The sequence below is a fragment of the Peromyscus leucopus genome, chromosome 5 (genome assembly GCF_004664715.2).
Source record: "Peromyscus leucopus breed LL Stock chromosome 5, UCI_PerLeu_2.1, whole genome shotgun sequence".
Taxonomy (NCBI): domain Eukaryota; kingdom Metazoa; phylum Chordata; class Mammalia; order Rodentia; family Cricetidae; genus Peromyscus; species Peromyscus leucopus.
The window spans coordinates 125,692,123-125,710,003 of NC_051067.1; the positions used below are offsets into that span (position 1 = coordinate 125,692,123).

At 40.8% G+C, this 17,881-nt stretch overlaps 1 protein-coding gene across 6 annotated transcripts in view; it reads right to left on the bottom strand.

Annotated features, from left to right (window-relative positions):
* Ankrd11 (ankyrin repeat domain 11) overlaps nt 1-17,881 on the bottom strand; it is a 196,376-nt gene that overhangs the window by 128,451 nt on the left and 50,044 nt on the right. For all 6 annotated transcript variants that reach the window (XM_037206340.1, XM_037206339.1, XM_028880873.2 and 3 more), the window contains exon 2: nt 399-463. The gene's annotated coding sequence lies outside the window, so the exon portion shown is untranslated. The remainder of the gene's footprint in view (nt 1-398; nt 464-17,881) is intronic.

A 17,881-nucleotide genomic window follows, 5' to 3' on the forward strand; every position in this document is an offset into this window, starting at 1 on the left:
GACACATGCCAGTCACTTTCAGGAGGTTTGGGACATATCAGCCAAAGATATTCCTCCTACCTGACCACACAACCCTGGCCTCAAGCCAGAAAAAAACATGAAAGCTACAGCTCTCCCTTGTAACAGCTCCCAAACCAACAGCACAGGATGCCAGGTCACAAGCCCCAGATCTGTCCTGATCATTTCCAAAGCTATTCTCCACAATAACAGTTGATACAACATGCACCTAATACTAAGCAAACACAGCAACTGCTGGGTTACAATCTATTTCGAGATGATGGAAGAAACAAGTTTATTTTGTAGACAAGACCATCAACCTAATATTTTTTCAACAAAATCACCCTCATAAGAAACAAACTCCATGAAGCCCAAGCGCAAATGTAAGAAGTAATACTCACAGATTCCATGGCAAAAAATCAGTGTTGCTCAGGAATGGGTATGAGCTCCAGCAGGGCAGTGTGTTCTGAAAGGAGACAAGAAGAGCAGATTAAGTCAACACTAATCCTTTTTTTTTTTTTTTTTTTTTTTCTTTAAGTTTTTGGAGACAGGGTTTCTCTGTGTAGCTTTGCACCTTTCCTGGAACTCACTTGGTAGCCCAGGCTGGCCTCGAACTCACAGAGATCTGACTAACTCTACCTCCCAAGTACTAGGATTAAAGGCGTGCGCTACCACCACCCGGCCTAATCTCTTCTTAGCTCCTTTTACAGGTGTCTTTCTACCTGGAACAACTATAACAAGTAAGATGTTACTAAGGTACAGCTAGCTTTAGGTGGTCTGGAGTTATAATGTGCTCACATGTGATGGTTTGCTTTACAGCAAGTGTTAACTCTCAACACTAAAAAACCAAGGTCCCACAGGACAGAGTGAGGGAAAGAAACCATAATTATCTGATGGCCTGGGTTGGTTTGTCTTCCTTCTCTCCCCAGGAAAGGACTCAAAACAAGGCTTGCTTCATCTTCAGATAAAAACCTAATTATCAAATTTTTATTCAAAGTCTTACATTTTTGTGTCCTCTAGGAAACTCTTGTTAAAACCTCTATAGTATTATCATACCCCCACCTCCTTCCCTCCACTGCCCTTTGTCCCCACACCAACCCTGCCTCTCTCTAGGACTATGCTTGAGGTCCAGTACAGAATATCCCTGGTCATTCACTCATTAGCTATCAGCCAAGCCAGCATAGAACACTCCATTGCCTTCACTCATGATTCACATCCTTAATCTACTTTCATACTCATTATCTAGAGAGGAGTCCATTTTCAAATACACAAAATGTAATTCAAGAATCAGGTACTATAGCTCCAGTACTTGGGAGACAGAGCCAAGAGAATCAAGAGTTCAAGGTCATCCTTGGCTACATGGTAAACTCAAGACTCACATGGACTACACGAGGCCATTCCTTAGAAATAATTCAGAAATGGTGGCTCTAGTAGCTGGATCAGGTGTAAATAGTACTAGTTACTCTTCCAGGGATGAATTTGATCCCTAGCATCCACATGGTAGCTCACTGTCCACAACTATAGTTCCATGGAGTCTGACACCCTTTTCTGGCCTCTGTAGTCATGGCATGCACATGGTGTACAAACATACATGCAGACAAGACACCCATATGCAGAAGGAGAAAAAAGGCAGGAAGGGGGGCAAGTCCAACAACCCATGGAATTTGGTGTTCTTCCCAACACAACTAGGGGGTAAAAAAAAGGAAAAACCTTGAGTGCCCAAATACCTTATATGGGATCAAAATTGTGGTTGGGATGTGTTTTGGGGTGTGAATGCAGATGTGTCCTCTATAAGGTAAACCAAAGGTGGTATGCCAAGTGGCTCAATAAAAACGCTCACAAGGAAAATTATCCTGGAAGAAGTTACAGGGAAACCCAAACCCAGCAGCCATTGCCACATCCTAGGTCATTCCACATAAAATACATGTTCCCTCTACATTTAGAAAAGATTATTTATTAATTTTTATGTATATGAGTGTTTTGCCTTCATTATATGTGTATGTACCATGTATATGCTTGGTGCCTCTGAAGAGCAGAGGGGCATCCAATCAATCTCTTGGAACCAGAGTTACAAATGATTGTGATCCAATCATCATGTGGGTGCTAAGAACTACATGGATCCTCTGCAAGCATTCCTAACTACTGAGCCATTTATCTAGCACCAACTCCTATTAAATAACTATTGAACTAAAAACATACGTATCAACATTACTGAATCTCAAAGATCTTTTTTTTTGTTTTGTTTGTTTGTTTGTTTTGTTTTTGTTTGTTTGTTTGTTTTTCAAGACAGGGTTTCTCTGTGTAGCTTTGTGCCTTTCCTGGAACTAGCTTTGGAAACCAGGCTGGCCTCGAACTCACAGAGATCCGCCTACCTCTGCCTCCCAGTGCTGGGATTAAAGGCGTGCGCCACCACCCGGCTTGAATCTCAAAGATCTTAACAATGAGCAAAAGAACAGGTCTCAAAGGAATGTACTGAATACAGCCATCCTTAGGAATCTGTGGGAGACTGATTCCAGGATCTCATAGTAGAGACAAACTCTGGAATGTTCCTGTCCCTTATATAAAATAAAGAATTTGCAAAGTAAACTAGGAACAGCCTTCCTCAAACACTTAAAAAATTAAAAACTATGAATATCACATAAACAACTGTTATATAATATTGTTTAGGCTATCATGACAATAAAAAGTTTGTATGTGTGCAATTTTTCTTCTGAGTATTTCAATTCAATGGATTAATTACAAAGACTATAAATCCCAGACAATGAATTTGCCAGGACCCTGATCTTAGATTTCCTAGCTTTCTGAACTTTGAGAAATTCTGTTTTTTATTAATTAAAAAAATAAATCTGTGGAAGCAGTGGGCTACCTATATCTGTATTGTTCAAATCCACATGAAATTTATTATGTTGAATTTACTTTGTGTATAGTAAGAGTCCAAAAAGAAGCAAAATATTACAAGATTCAACACAAGGGTTCCTGTGGTATATGGGAAGAAAGCCCAGAACCCTCACAGCAGTGGCACAGCAGAGCTGGTGGGGCTAAGTATGCACACAACCGTCACAGCAGTCTCAGCAGCTTAGAACACCTCAGTGGACAGCACTGGTACCTTCTTCTCCCTCCTGATAACACAGAGAGGAAGGGAGGGGGGCATCCTAAAGCAACAGCCTACCGGACCCTCCACCCTTAATTCCATTTTGTAATTGAACTATAATAGTCTATTTCTGTAATTTATAACTAGGACTTTAATTAAAGGTACAAAGAGAATTCAGCAAATGATTTTATATCAAAATGTATTAAATATAAAGGAAAAATCAAAGTCTAATATCAAGCAAAGACAGTGAATAATACTGTATCCAGCTTTGCAAAGTCACTTTTAAAGACAGATGACCAAGGGCTCGGGCTTTCTGTATATAAGAAACCAAGTAAAGTAGGTAAGCACTGTAGCCATGTGTTGTGAATACAGTGAGACTACCAATATGATTATTTTTAAAGGTAATTTCAAATTTAAAAAACATAAAGTTTTACACATAAAAGTATAGAAAAATAGTGAGGTAATTTTCATTTCCACTTAGTGTTTTTAAAAAGTAAAGATTAGAGTTGGAGAGATGGCTCAGAGGTTAAGAGCACTGACTGCTCTTCCATAGGTCCTGAGTTTGATTCCCAGCAACCACATGGTGGCTCACAACCATCTATAATGAGATCTGGTGCCCTCGTCTGGCCTGTGGGCATGCATGCAGGCAGAATACTACATTTAATAAATGAATGAATCTTTTTTAAAAAGTAAAGATCATAATGAAGCAGCATGAAAAAATGATGCTACAAAAAAATCACATAATCTCATTGGAAAGCTTTGAGATCTGCAGGAAAAACACAAAACAGAAACAGAAAAAAATACATACAAAACTCATCTACCCATAAACCATGATCCCAATCAAAGGTGGTACTCCAAACATATCAGAAATGCTGAATCAGTACAACAAAGTCCCAAGGCAGGAGAGGCTCTGAGAACAAGCATACTGTCCTCAAGCAGAATCCTCAACTCATACAGCATGGTTTCCCTACACTAAGATGCATGCTCTATGTGCATGTGGCTTTCTTGTTCTGTCCTTAAAAATCTCTATAGGGCTTTTCAAAGCTACTGAACAAGACCTTAAGGCTATCAAAAAACAAGTGTGAATAAGCTGAAGGAAGAGTACTTCCAACAACCACATAGTGACTCACAAACTACCTTAACTCCATCCAGTTCCAGAGGTGATGACACCCTCTTCTAGAGTCTAAAGGTATGGGTCATATGGCACACATACATAAATGGAGGTAAAATACCTATACACATTTAAAAGTTTTTCAAGTTTAAAAGAAAAAAATACTCATGTGAGTAAAGGAGCTTCCAGTCAGCACATGCCCTATTTTAATGAAAAGTATCGAGTATATCACATAATTTTCCAGTTGTCCTATAAAAGCAATGATAGCTCAACACAGAGTGTAAGTGAAACGTCTACACCAGGAACTCAGTAAACAAGATCATCTACTGCTAGAATTCTGAAATAAACTCAGGGGTGTCTTCATGCTTCTTAAACATGGGACCACTAACATTTGGGCCAGAGCCTGAACACTAAAGCATTTTGAGCCACATCTCTGGTCTCACCCCCAGGATATTTCTAAAACCACTACCAAGTTCTGACAACCAAAGCTGTGACCAGCCAAAGCCACTATCGGTCGGTCATCTGAGGAAACCAGACCCAAACTGGGCATTAGGTTAAAGTGGTTAGTCTTAATCAGGGAACAGAATGCAGGTCTTACAGAGCCTAAAGACTTTCACTCTATCTAATGAAGGGATATCTTTAACAGTTAAACAAGTTAAACCAAAACCCTCTAAAATATTTGAAATAAACACTGATGAAATATTCTAAGACAGGAAAAGGCTCAACAATAAGGAGCAGAGGCAGGGGGATTAGGAGTTCAAGGAGAAACATAGTGAGACCCTGCAGTAGTGGCACACACCTTTAATCCCAGCACTTGGGAGGCAAAGACAGGTGGATCTCTGTGAGTTCAATGAAGTCCAGCCTGGTCTACAAAGCAAGTTCCAGAACAGTCAGAGTTGTTACGCTGAGAACATGTCTCGGAAAAAAAAAAAAACAAGAGAGCCTGGGCTACATGAGACCCTGCAAAGAAAATTGAAAGTAGGGACAGGGACGGGGAACCCACAACTATCCACAGACTTTTTCCCCCCCTCAATTAGAAACAAACCAAACTACACCTTTTACTAGCAACTACATTTTTCCTATTAATTATCTTTATACTATCTGGCTATAGTAAACGTGGATTCCAGCTCAGAAATTCATAGATCTTTAGAAAACAACAGAAACCAAGAAACCAAGAGGCTATAAAGTTCACTGTGGGATGTCTGACAATTAGTGACAGGTAGGAACACTTTGTCCTCCTTCTGTATACAACCTCACTAAGATCCTATTAGAACAACAGAAAGGTAGGTCCACCCATGAGTCTGACAATGTGGACAAGATGATAAATGCCAACAAAGCCTGGTACACAGGATCTGTGTAAAGAAAAAGAACTGAGTGTGAGGCCACATGCCTATAATCACAAGGCTGATGCAGTAGTATGGCAAGTTCCAGGTTACCCTAGGTTACATAGAGAGGCCCTGATAAGGGATTAGGAGGTCCCTCAGTGGTTATAGCTCAGTTGATAGAGTGGCTGTACAGCATGTGCCAACAACATAGCACAACTCAAAAGAGGGGGGTGGAGAGGGAGGGTAAGAAAGAGTCCATCCAACAGTGTTTCCAGTAGATTTACTGATAATTGCACCCAAAGCCTAGATGTCCTTCTGTAAGTGAAACGTTAATCCAACTGGGGTCCTGGTAACATGAAATCCTACTTAACAATAAGGACAGAACTACTGACACAGGCAACAACTGGAGCAGCTCCTAAAGCAGTGGTTCTCAACCTGTGGATTGCAACCCCTTTGGGGGTCAAATACCAGATATACTTCCTATCAGGAATTTACATTACGATTCATAACAGTAGCAAAATTAAAGTTATGAAGTAGCAACAAAAATCATTTTACAGTTGGGGTCACCACATGTGAGACTATATTAAAGGGTTGAATCATTAGGAAGGTTGAGAACCACTGCCCTAAGGGAAGTAACCTGAACAACAACAACAAAGAGCGATCTCAAGGGTAATATGGTTATCCCATCCCATTCTATCATGTGCAGCACGTGCTTATGTCTGTCTCCCCGTGTCTAGCACAGAATGAGTCTCAGAATGGCCTTAAACTCCCAATTTTCCTGTCTCAGCTTCCTAACTGATGAAATTACAGACATGTGTGATGATGCCTGGTTCTTAGGGTTACAATTTCTATTATCTTCTTTATATAACATTTTTACATGACAAGATTTTAGGAATAAAAGATTCATAAGTAGCTTCCAACAATTAAAGAAAGGATGGGAAAATGGAACCTAAGGGAGGTATAAACGGTAATAGGACAGATATTTATAGAGACCACACTGTACAGAACCCAGACTGTAACCAAGTAAATCTCTTCCTCACACAGAAAAACAGGCAAACTGAACAAGGCTATTAAGTTCTATCAATGTTATAATCCTGGCTGTGGTATACTAGTTTTACAAAACAAAACCATTGGAAGAGCTGAGCAAAGAGTTACAAGGGAACGCTGAATCATTATCCCAAGTGCAAGCTCAAAGTCAAAATGTATGTGTGTATATATAAATATACATATGACTTTATCTACTATTGATTCACTTAATTCTCAATAACCCTACAAAGTATGCTATCATGATTATCCTTCCTTTACAGATGAGAAAACTGAACCATGGATTTATGAAAAACATAGTGTCACACATCCAATGGTGAAGAGCAAGGACTCAAATCCAGCTAGATCCAGAGAATCACTTTTCTCTGGAAACTAAAAATTTGCACATGCATGCTGTTCTTTTTTTTTTTTTCCTTTTATTTTATTTTACAATACCATTCAGTTCTACATATCAGCCACGGATTCCCTTGTTCTCCCCCCTCCTGCCCCCCTTCCCTTCCCCCCAGCCCACTCCCCATTCCCACCTCCTCCAGGGCAAAGCCTCCCCCGAGGACTGTGATCAACCTGGTAGACTCAGTCCAGGCAGGTCCAGTCCCTTCCTCCCAGGCCGAGCCAAGCGACCCTACATAAGCCCCAGGTTTCAAACAGCCAACTCATGCAATGAGCACAGGACCCGGTACCACTGCCTAGATGCCTCCCAAACAGATCAAGCCAATCAACTGTCTCACCTATTCAGAGGGCCTGATCCAGTTGGGGGCCCCTCAGCCTTTGGTTCATAGTTCATGTGTTTCCATTCGTTTGGCTATTTGTCCCTGTGCTTTATCCAACCTTGGTCTCAACAATTCTCACTCATATAAACCTTAGGGCTTTAAAATTTTGCTGAAATGAATCCTTGAGAATGTAGAGAACCCCTGTATTTCCAAAGTTCTCAGACAGAATACCACAGGGAAGTGAGTTTCCTTCCCTTCCTGGCAACACTAGAGCCACATCACTGTATGCCTGCCAACCTGTGCTGTGTCATGTCTAGGCCTAACACTGGCCTCCTTCCAGAGAAGCAAGACAGTTCTCAATCTAGTCTCTCCCCTCCCCTCCCCTCCGGGAGAAGAATGCATAGTTATCTACTGTTGGTTTGAGGATAGGGTGCTATATTAATATTTTACTACATTACTATTCCTATGATTCAGAATTAAAGAGAGCAGTAAAGAAACTAAAAGAAGGAAACTCCTAACCTACCTTTCAATTCAATGTTTCTTTCACTAAAAAAAAAGGGGGGGGGGGCAGTGCTTCAATACAATTCTTTGTATCCCTAAGCAGGAGAAAACACAAAATCAAAAAATCACAAGGTGTGATGCACTAAGTAACACAGAAACTCTGGTCCTCCCACTAACAACCTTCCCATACTTGCTAAACCACAGTTGTGAAAGTGAAATCCGGAAAGGGAAACTGCAGGTTAGACACTGGGAAATACCTGGAAACAACACACCTATGAGAACATCCCTAACAACACACAGGAGGAGCCTTGCTAAGGGAAGGCTGCAGGACAACTTGAACCCCACAAGGGCTGAAGCTGCACCAAGTTTCAATCAGGAAATTCACAGCTACAAACTCCTTCCCTAGTGACTCTCCAGGCTCAAAGAGGGAACAATAGGAAATCTCATCATCTTTCAGACATTTCACCCATATACCTGAAATTCTGACAATACATAAAACCAACTTTCTCAAGACCTAGATGAGAAAGAGATTACCAATATCAAGAATGCTTACCAAATCCACAAAATTCCATAGCAGCATACTTAACAGAGCTTCACCTTGGTTCTTTTCCACCAAACTTCATGTTGAAGCCCAGTTTATTCATGCGGTGATGCTGGCAAAGGAGCCTGGTTAGATGTGTGTGAGTCACAAAGGTGGAGCCTTCAGAAACATATCTAACAGACACATCTTTCTCCAGAGAGTCAAGCCCCCTTTTATGACTTTTCTCCCTTCCACATGAACCTGTGTAATTCCTCCTTCTGCCAGGTTCCAGCATCCGATAGGCCATTCATCAAAAGCCAGAGGCTGATGCCATGATCTTGGACTTCCAGAACTGTGAGCCAAGATACATGTCTCCTTTACACATCATCCATACATGTGTTTTCTTTGGAGGTCACTGCCAGCCTCACCTCTTTATAAGTAGTGCTGTGGGAACACTAAGACAGCAAAGGTCCATGTTGGAGTTGTTTCACTTCATTATTGTGAAGCTCCTACAGAACTGCTCGTTACCCTCCACTTTCTACTCATTTTCCCAACATTTATAGAAAGTGAACAATCCAAGGGAAAAAGCAGCAGATACTAGGCTCTTTTGTTAAACAAGAAACAGACTCACACGGAGCTCCGTGAAAACACTTTCTCATTCTACAAGCCTCATTCACAAGATTCTTTGCAAATTCTCTAGATTCCCTCTCTTGGGGGTCCCAGAAAGACGATTAAGATGTACAGTGACAGACCCCCAACAGAAGCAATGTACTAACCTACATCAGGGAGCACCCACAGGAAAACAAAACCCACTATCACTGAGGCACCATTGAAACTTAACCAGAGGACTGAACAGATGGCTCAGTGGTGAAGAGCATATACTGACTGTTCTTGCAGAGGACTCAAGTTTATTTCCTGGCACCCATATAAGGTGACTTATAACCACCTGTAACTCCAGCTACAGGGAAATCCAACTCCTTCTGGCTCCCACAGACACCCACACAGACACACATGCATACACATAAATTTAAAACATTAAAAGTGATTTAAATGAATGAATGAACCAACAAGCAAAAGCTTAAACCTAAGTGGGTTGCCTGGCTAGAAAAATCATTTTAGGGAAAAAAAAAAAAGCAAAACCTAAAAATTGGAAGAGAAGGGCACACACCACAGACAGCACAGAACCTAGATATAATTAACAAAAGTTATAAAATGACACTAGTCAAGTTGTAAAACATATGATTAATATGTAAAATCCAGGTTCACTGGATATTCTAGCAATTCAAAGAGAAATTAAGAAACAATTCCACATAGCATAGTCATAAATAATAAAATAGCAGTAAAATGGACAAAAAGTTAAGTTTAAGACACTGTTAAAAGAAATTAAGATCTAAACAAACAATGAAAGAATTATAAACACCAACACTACCACACAAATCCTTATGTCCATGGTTGAAAGATGTGCTATCAGCTGGTGGCGGCCTGAGCCAGGTGGATCTCTGAGTTCGAGGCCAGCCTGGTCTACAGAGCAAGTTCAGGATAGGCACCAAAACTACACAGAAAAACTCTGTCTCAAAAAAAAAAAAAAAAAAGGAGGGAGGGAGGCAAGGAAGAGTAAGAAGGAAAGAAAGGGCTATTACTATGACAGAAATGTCATCACAGTGTGGTCTCCTGATTTTTAACAAGCTACCTACTAAAATCCCAAGCACTAGTTTCAAAACTAGACAAATGGAACTCTGTTTTCTCTTGAGCATTTTATACTCTACAACTTAAAGAACTATAAAAGTTTCTTTAAACTTTCTTGAGTAGAGAAGAAAGCAACAGTTGGTTTATTTGATATTCATATGATCCCATAATTTATTAAATAGATTTTTGTATTATTTGAGGGGAAATTGTGGGGTTCTAATCTATAAAATCCCAGTTATCCCTAAAATAACTTTAAAAACTATAAGATTTTCCTATATTTGACATAACAATTTTTCCCTTTAAAAACAGATCCCTTAGGGGCTGAAGACATGACTCAGCAGCTAAGAACACATACTACTCTTGAAGAGGACCCAAGTTCAGTTCCTAGCATGCACATCAGGCAGTTCACAACTGCCTGTGAACTACCTTACCTTAGAAGCTAACACTTCTGCCCTCCAGACACACACACACACACACACACAGACACACACACACACACACACACACACACACACACACACACACACACACACAGAATAAAGCCCAGTGTGGTAGCACATGCCTTTAATCCAAGCATTCAGGAAGGCAGATCTGAGTTTGAGGCCAACCTGTTCTACTGATTGAGTTCCAGGACAGCCACGACTACAAAGAGAAAACCTATTGGGGAGAGGAGGTGAACACCAAAAGAAAGAAAAGAGAACAATTGTATATCTCTTATGATTTCAAGACCAGCCCGGTCTACATAGCATGTTCCAGGCCATCCAAGGCTACACAGTGATACCTTGTCTTTAAAAAAAAAAAAGGGGGGGGAGTAAAAACAAAACAATAAAAATAGATCCCCTGGGCTGGATGTGATAATGCATTCCTGCAATCCCAGCATTTGGGAGGCAGAAGCAATAGGAGCATGCCTGGGCTATACAGAAGGAAGAGTTAGCCTCAAAATTTTAAACACATGAATGCAAATGTGAATCCTCATTTAGACTGTAAACCCACACCAATAATTGGTATAACTTAACATCTGATGCAAAACAAAAAAGGGCCCTGTCGGCTGAAGGTGTGGGTGTGTGCCATCTGACCTTGTTTGTGACATAGAAATGAGGAAGGCTAGACTGAGCCTTAACTTGTGCTTAGTCACTACATAGTGAGTTTTCTTCTTTTTTGGTTTTGTTTGTCTGTTTCTGTTTTTCAAAAAAAAAAAAGGGGGGGGAGGGTTTCTGTGTGTAGCCCTCACTTTCCTGTATCTAGCTCTGAAAACCAGACTGTCCTCAAACTCACAGACATCCACCTGCCTCTGCCTCACAAGTGCTGGGATTAAAGGTGTTAGCCACCACCACCTAGCTTTCTTCTTTACTAAGGATAAAATTTAACATATGCCTCTGGGTGAGTGACTAATGAACAGGTGTTCCACCATGCAGGCTTTCTGCCAGCTGATTGCATCTACCCACTTCCTTGGAATACAACTTCTGATGTTTGAACAAAATGTTCTGATGCCCAGGCACTACAACCAAAGAACATCACCCAACAGAAGCAACTTACTTTCTTTAAATCAAAAGAAGATTCTACTATATGGAATCTTCCCCAGTTCCAATTGGAAAACATTGTTACTTACCTCTACTTGTACTCTTCCCAAAAACAAATGTAATCACAAATACATACTCCCTCCCCTTTTTTGTACATGGGAACACAGGCTAAGATGCAGGTGCCACGAGGCTAGCCTCTTGACAAACAAATTTTACACCCATCAGCAAACTCTCATTTACAATGAATAAAATCCTCTAGTGGTAGTTCCCAAGCGGGCATGACAAAACCTGTATTTTCATTTTTTTTTTTTTTAAAGAATTGTTTACAATTGGAACTGGAGAGATGGCTCACTGGTTAAGAGCACTAGCTGTTCTTCCAGAGGACCCTGGTTCAATTCCCAACACCCACATGGCAGCTCACAACTGTCTGTAACTCCAAGATATGCTACTCTTCCAGAAGAATCAAGTTCATATAAAACAGATGATAACCATAGCTGTAACTATAGCTCCTCTTCTGGACTCCATGGGCACCCCACACATGTGCACATACCCACACATAGGCAAGCAGGCAGGCAGGTTTTCTCTCTCTCTCTCTCTCTCTCTCTCTCTCTCTCTCTCTCTCTCTCTCTCTCTCTCACACACACACACACACACACACACACACACACACACACACACCTTTAAAGAGACTTGTTTTTAGTAGCAAAGTAGATTTCGCTACTCTGGAGTAGCAAAAGTTAAATAAAAAAGATGAATAAAGGCAGGATGGCCCCAATGCATAACACACATCTACATTCATTATGCTTGTTTCAAATGGGCTTGCTTACTGACTCACACTCAACAGTATGGTGCACTCTGGTACCAGAAAGACTCAAGGGAGAGATGGTGAGTGGCAGATCTTCATACAGCTGACACCAAACGTTTACCACAAAGTCTCACTACATCCTAACCAGGACCCTGCAGAGAAACAGTATCATCTTCCTCTTGTGAGAAATCAAGTTTTAAGTGGCTGAGTAACAGGCCTAACATTCAAATCAGGCTCAGCTTTGGAACATGGATCTACACAATGGTCATGCATGCCACCTTCCATCCATATGCTGTCATTCTTGGAGAGCATTTAGGGCTACAACTGACAAAGCCTTCAACTAATCCAAAATAGCAACACAATTCAATGAACTAAAGAGAGAATTCATACTTCAAAAAAATCCAGGGTAGTCTTAATTCACCATCCCCACTCCTTAAACCAGGAGCAAAACAGATACAAAAATGACTTGAACTCACAAAACAATTACTCTATAACCAATCCCTTTTAAGCAGGCTTCTCTTAAATCTAACACAGCTTCCTTTGGTATTTCTGCTTCATCTCATCTCCTACATGACCTTCCCCCACTTGCTTTTTTCCCACCACCATCATTCTGCTTAGTAATCTCATCAACCTAATGTATCTTTAACCAAGCTATTTAATTCCTAGTCTGCAACTCTAAACTCCCTCCTGAACTAACCATGTTAATGTCCAACTAGAGACATTGTCAATCATTCCACTCAACTCGCCCTCCTCATGTACACAACACTCATAAAGTGCATATTAGTCTATCCAACTTAACTGTTTTTCCTGAACTTTCTGTCCTGCATTAGAAGCCCCTGTCTTTTCAATCCTACAAGCCAGAAAACAACTGTTGCTTCTTAGCATCAAAAGTAAGCTTGTAAATCCTGTCAATTTCAATTCCAAAATTGGGGGGGGGGGTCCTTCTTACTTCTACTGCCACTATCCTAATTTCTAACTCACAGTATATATCAGTACTTATTCATCTACATTATCATAATTTAGTTATCCCCACCTCCAATCACACACCCAATTCAACTTATTCCTCACACTGCTAAGAAGTGAATCTACCACTTCTGACACACCTCTCTCATCTATACATCAGCCTTGCCTACAAAATAAGTCACCAGACTAACAAGGAATATATTCTGTTTTTCAAATTTCAAGCCTACAATGAGAAGAGTACTTTACATTAAGATAGAATATGTACACAAATGGGAGAACAATGCCATCGTGGCACACCCTATAAATCCCAACAACTGGGAGAACTGGGGCAGGAAGGAATATCCAGAATGCAACACCAGCTTACATTATATATCAAGATCCTAATACTCAACCAGAGGAAGGGTCAGAGAGAAAAGACAAGAGGGTGGAAGAAGAGAGTGAAGGAGATCCAAGCACATTTGTATACATCGTGAAAAATGTCACAATGAAACACACATTGTAAAAATAACATACATTAATTTTTTTAAAAAATATCACAACAAGGCTGGTCATAGTGGGTGCACGCCTTTTATCACAGCGCTTAGGAGCAAAGTGGGTGGATCTCTGAGTTGGAGGCCAGCCTGGCCTGCACATCCAGCTCCAGGGAAGCCATAGAAAGACCCTTATCTAAACACACACACACACACACACACACACACACAGAGAGAGAGAGAGAGAGAGACAGAGACAGAGACAGAGACATAGAACAATTCCAACACTATAACACTAACAACTAAGCAGGTGGTAATGGGCTACAGCAACCTAAAATTATCACTACATGTTTTATCTTAATAAAATTATAATGACTATCTGTGAATGAGAATTAAAAAACAGATAATTGTCAGTTGGAAAAACTTTAAAAGTTAAACAATGGTACTCTTTTTAAAGAAAATCATGCTTTGCTATTAAATAGACCCATCTAATCTCTTAAGGCTAATGAACAAATGCTGGATTTAATATGCATTTATAAATTATAGGTGGGGAAAGGTGGGCAGGTACAGGTAGAGAGAGGGTATTTTCACATCTAAACCTAAAGTGGCCACAATTCATAAATATAAAACAACCTGCCAGGCAGTGGTGTTACACACCTTTAATCCTAGCACTCAGGAGGCAGAGGCAGGAGGATCTCTGTAAGTTGGAGGCAGCCTGGTCAAAGTGAGTTCCAGCACAGCCAGGACTGTTACACAGAGAAACCCTGTCTTGGAAAGTTACTGAAGAGTGACATCAAGAAAGAAGGCATGAGGCCAGGAACAAGGCTCAATAAGTAAAGTGTTTGTTTTGCAAGCATGAGGACCTGAGTTGATCCCCAGAACCTAAGCCAGGCATAGGGGCTCGCTGAAGAGATGGCTCAGTAGTTAAGAGCACTGGCTACTATTCCAAGGGTTCCCAGGTTCTATTCCCAGCACCAACTTGGCAGCTCACAATTGTCTGTAACTCCAGTTCTGGGGGATCTGATGCCCTCTTTTGGCCTCCTTGGGCACAAAGCATGCAAGGAGTACAGAGACATACATGCAGGCAAAACATACACATAAAATATTAAAAGTGTAAAAAACAATAGAAGTCAGGCATGATAGTGCACACTTTTAATATCCTGCTGAGGAGGTAGAAGCAAATTCCTGGGAATTACTGCTCATCCAGCCTAACCAGCAAGCTCCAGGTCTGAGAGACTTTGTCTTGAGGAAGGGGAATACACAGCACCTAAAGAAAAATATTTGGGATTGTCCTCTGGCCTCTGCAAACAGGAACAAATGCTAAAATGAGGGAGGGAGGGAGCTCGGAGAGTGGTTGGGGCAATCAAACCAGACATGTTTCACAACTGCAAACCTAACACTCAAGAGGTTGAGGCAGGACAATTGCCACAAATTCAAGGCCGACCTGGGCTACACCTTAAGTTTCCAGCCTGGGCTACAAAGTTGGACATTGTCTCAAAAACAAACAAAAAGACATCCAATAAAATGAACACTATTCACACTCACCAAGTTGTACGCTGTAATTTTCAAAAGAGGAATTTAAACTAAGGTGTTTTTTTGTTTGTTCGGTTTTGTTTTTAGGATATTCCCAAAACTGAAAACAAAGCAGCAAGCACAGTGGTATACTCTAGTCCCAGCACTCAGGAGGCTGAGGTAAGATCACTGGGCCTTGAAGTAAAAAGGCCAACTTGAGCAACGTAACAAAACCAGTGAAGGAAAGAGGAAGAGAAAGGGAAAAAAAGGAAAGAAAAACAGGATATGTCTTTTCATCATTGAACTAAAATGAAAATAAAACCCATCTAGCAGTGACAGAAAGTATCTCTCCTCCAAGTAACAAAGATGATACAAATCCTATGATGGCGAATGAGAGAATCCATCCACCAAAGACTGCACCTTTTGATCTATACAATAGAAGAAATATTCCATGCCCATCTTCTTCACTCTCATGTTCCTAAGCAGTAGAACAAGCTACCAACTCCCTCCTCTCATTTCACTTTGAGTATTTTCTCTCCCCTCACCTCCTCCTTCCTCCCTTGCCTGTAAGACAAGTTTCCCCCAAATCTTGCAATCCAAATCTAACCTCTTTCCCAAGATTCCCAATGGTAATACCTTTATTAACCTGGATCCAAAGGAGCAGCCAAGCAAGATGCCCTCTTAGTAGTCTCTCCTCTGATTAACTTTCCTAGCAATGAGGCTGCAGTGTACTGCTCCTTTGGTGCCTCATCTCTGTACCTTCGGTTTTATATTGCTCAAATGTCATCATGAATCCCAGCTTCCTGTAGTGACTACACCATCAGTACACCTTCACATTGTGATGTGTTCCATTTCCATACAGATCAATGTTGGGTACTAAAGTCTGTGGAACCTCTGGCATTCCTAGTACTCTTATAGGTAGAAAAGTTCCCAAGATACAAACATAAAGACATATAAGTCCATTGTATTTCTATATACCAGTGACAATCAACACATCTACTAAAATCAGATAAATGACAGTGTCCAAAGACAGACAGGCTAACCAACTACTGGGACATAGAGTAAGCTTAACACACATGTGGAAGGGACTTGAAGTAGGCCAGCAAGCACACAACACTATACTAAATAAATAAAGTTAAGACAAATGGTGCCTACATAGACAAACAATGAGCAATTACAAAATAATAATAATAATTTTTAAAAATCTAGGAATTTTTTTAAAATTTGAGAAAAGGCTTTTTCTCTCCACACATGCCTTGCATATGCAATATGTCACCCCACCACAGGAATCAACATTTACAGAAGATTGGCTAGATCAAGCAGTACATACAGATATTTGAGGATGAGGAGGCTACCTCTGGGCCTCCAGGGAAAGCAGAAGATACCTAGAATCTTTGACCTAACCTTTGTTGGTCACTGAGCCAAGGCTTTGAAAGGAGATGGATGGATTATGGAGTAGAAAAGAATTGGCACTTCTCACCTATAGAGTATAGCCGGGCCTTAAATACCAGCTCTATTTCCTGCTGAACCACATCCCACAAATAAGGCTTTTATGCACTTGGCCCAAGGACTATGCAGAATCCAAAAGATTGGCCATATTGAAAAACTGAAGGTTTATTTTTCTATGCTAAGGAGTGTAAGTAAAGTATGTGAGGCCAAACTCAAACACCAACCCCAGTACTGCAAGGAATATAAGAATTAATTTCTAAGAGCCAGGTTTGGCAGTGCATGCCTTTAGTCTCAACACTAGGGAGGCAAAGGCAGGCAGATCTCTGAATTCCAGGACAGCCAGGGCTACACAGAGAAACCTTGTCTCAATAAAAATCAAACAAAAAAGAATGAATTTCTGCTGTGGCTATTGCTCTGTATGCTGTGAATGTATTGCTCTGATTGGCTAATAAGTCAAGTGCTGACTGGCCAGGAGCCAGGCAGGAAGTATAGATGGGACAAGCAGAGAAGAGAATTCTGGGAACAGGAAGGCTGAGTCAGGAGTCGCCAGCCAGACACAGAGGAAGCAAGATGTAAAGACAGAACTGAGAAAAGGTACCAAGCCACATGGTTAAACATAAATAAGAATTATGGGTTAATTTAAGTGTAAGAGCTAGTCAATAGTTAGTCTGAGCTAATGGCTGAACAGTCTTAATTAATATAAGCCTCTCTGTGTTTACTTGGGTCCAAGTGGCTGCAGGATTGGCTGGTGAGAGAGATTTGTCCTGACCACAGGCCAGGTGGAACACAAAAAAGCTTCAGTTACAAATTTCTACCTTTATGTGACTTTCCTGACAGAGGGTGAGTGTGTGTGTGTGTGTGTGTGTGTGTGTGTGTGTGTGTGTGTGTGTTTAATCTGATAGATTATTAAAAGTTTAAATGTAAATGGTTTACAATACACACACACACACACACACACACACACACACACACACACACACACACACACCAAACTCCACAAATGCCTAAGAAGCCATCTTATTATCTTGATTTGAGAAGAAAATTTCCTTTCTTTCTTCTTTTTTTTTTTTGGGGGGGGGGCTGAAGGGATGAGAAGCAGATATAGGGTAGGGTCTCACTTCTGTAGACCAGGCTGGCCTCAAACTCACAGTAATCTGCCTGCCTCTGCCTCTTGAGT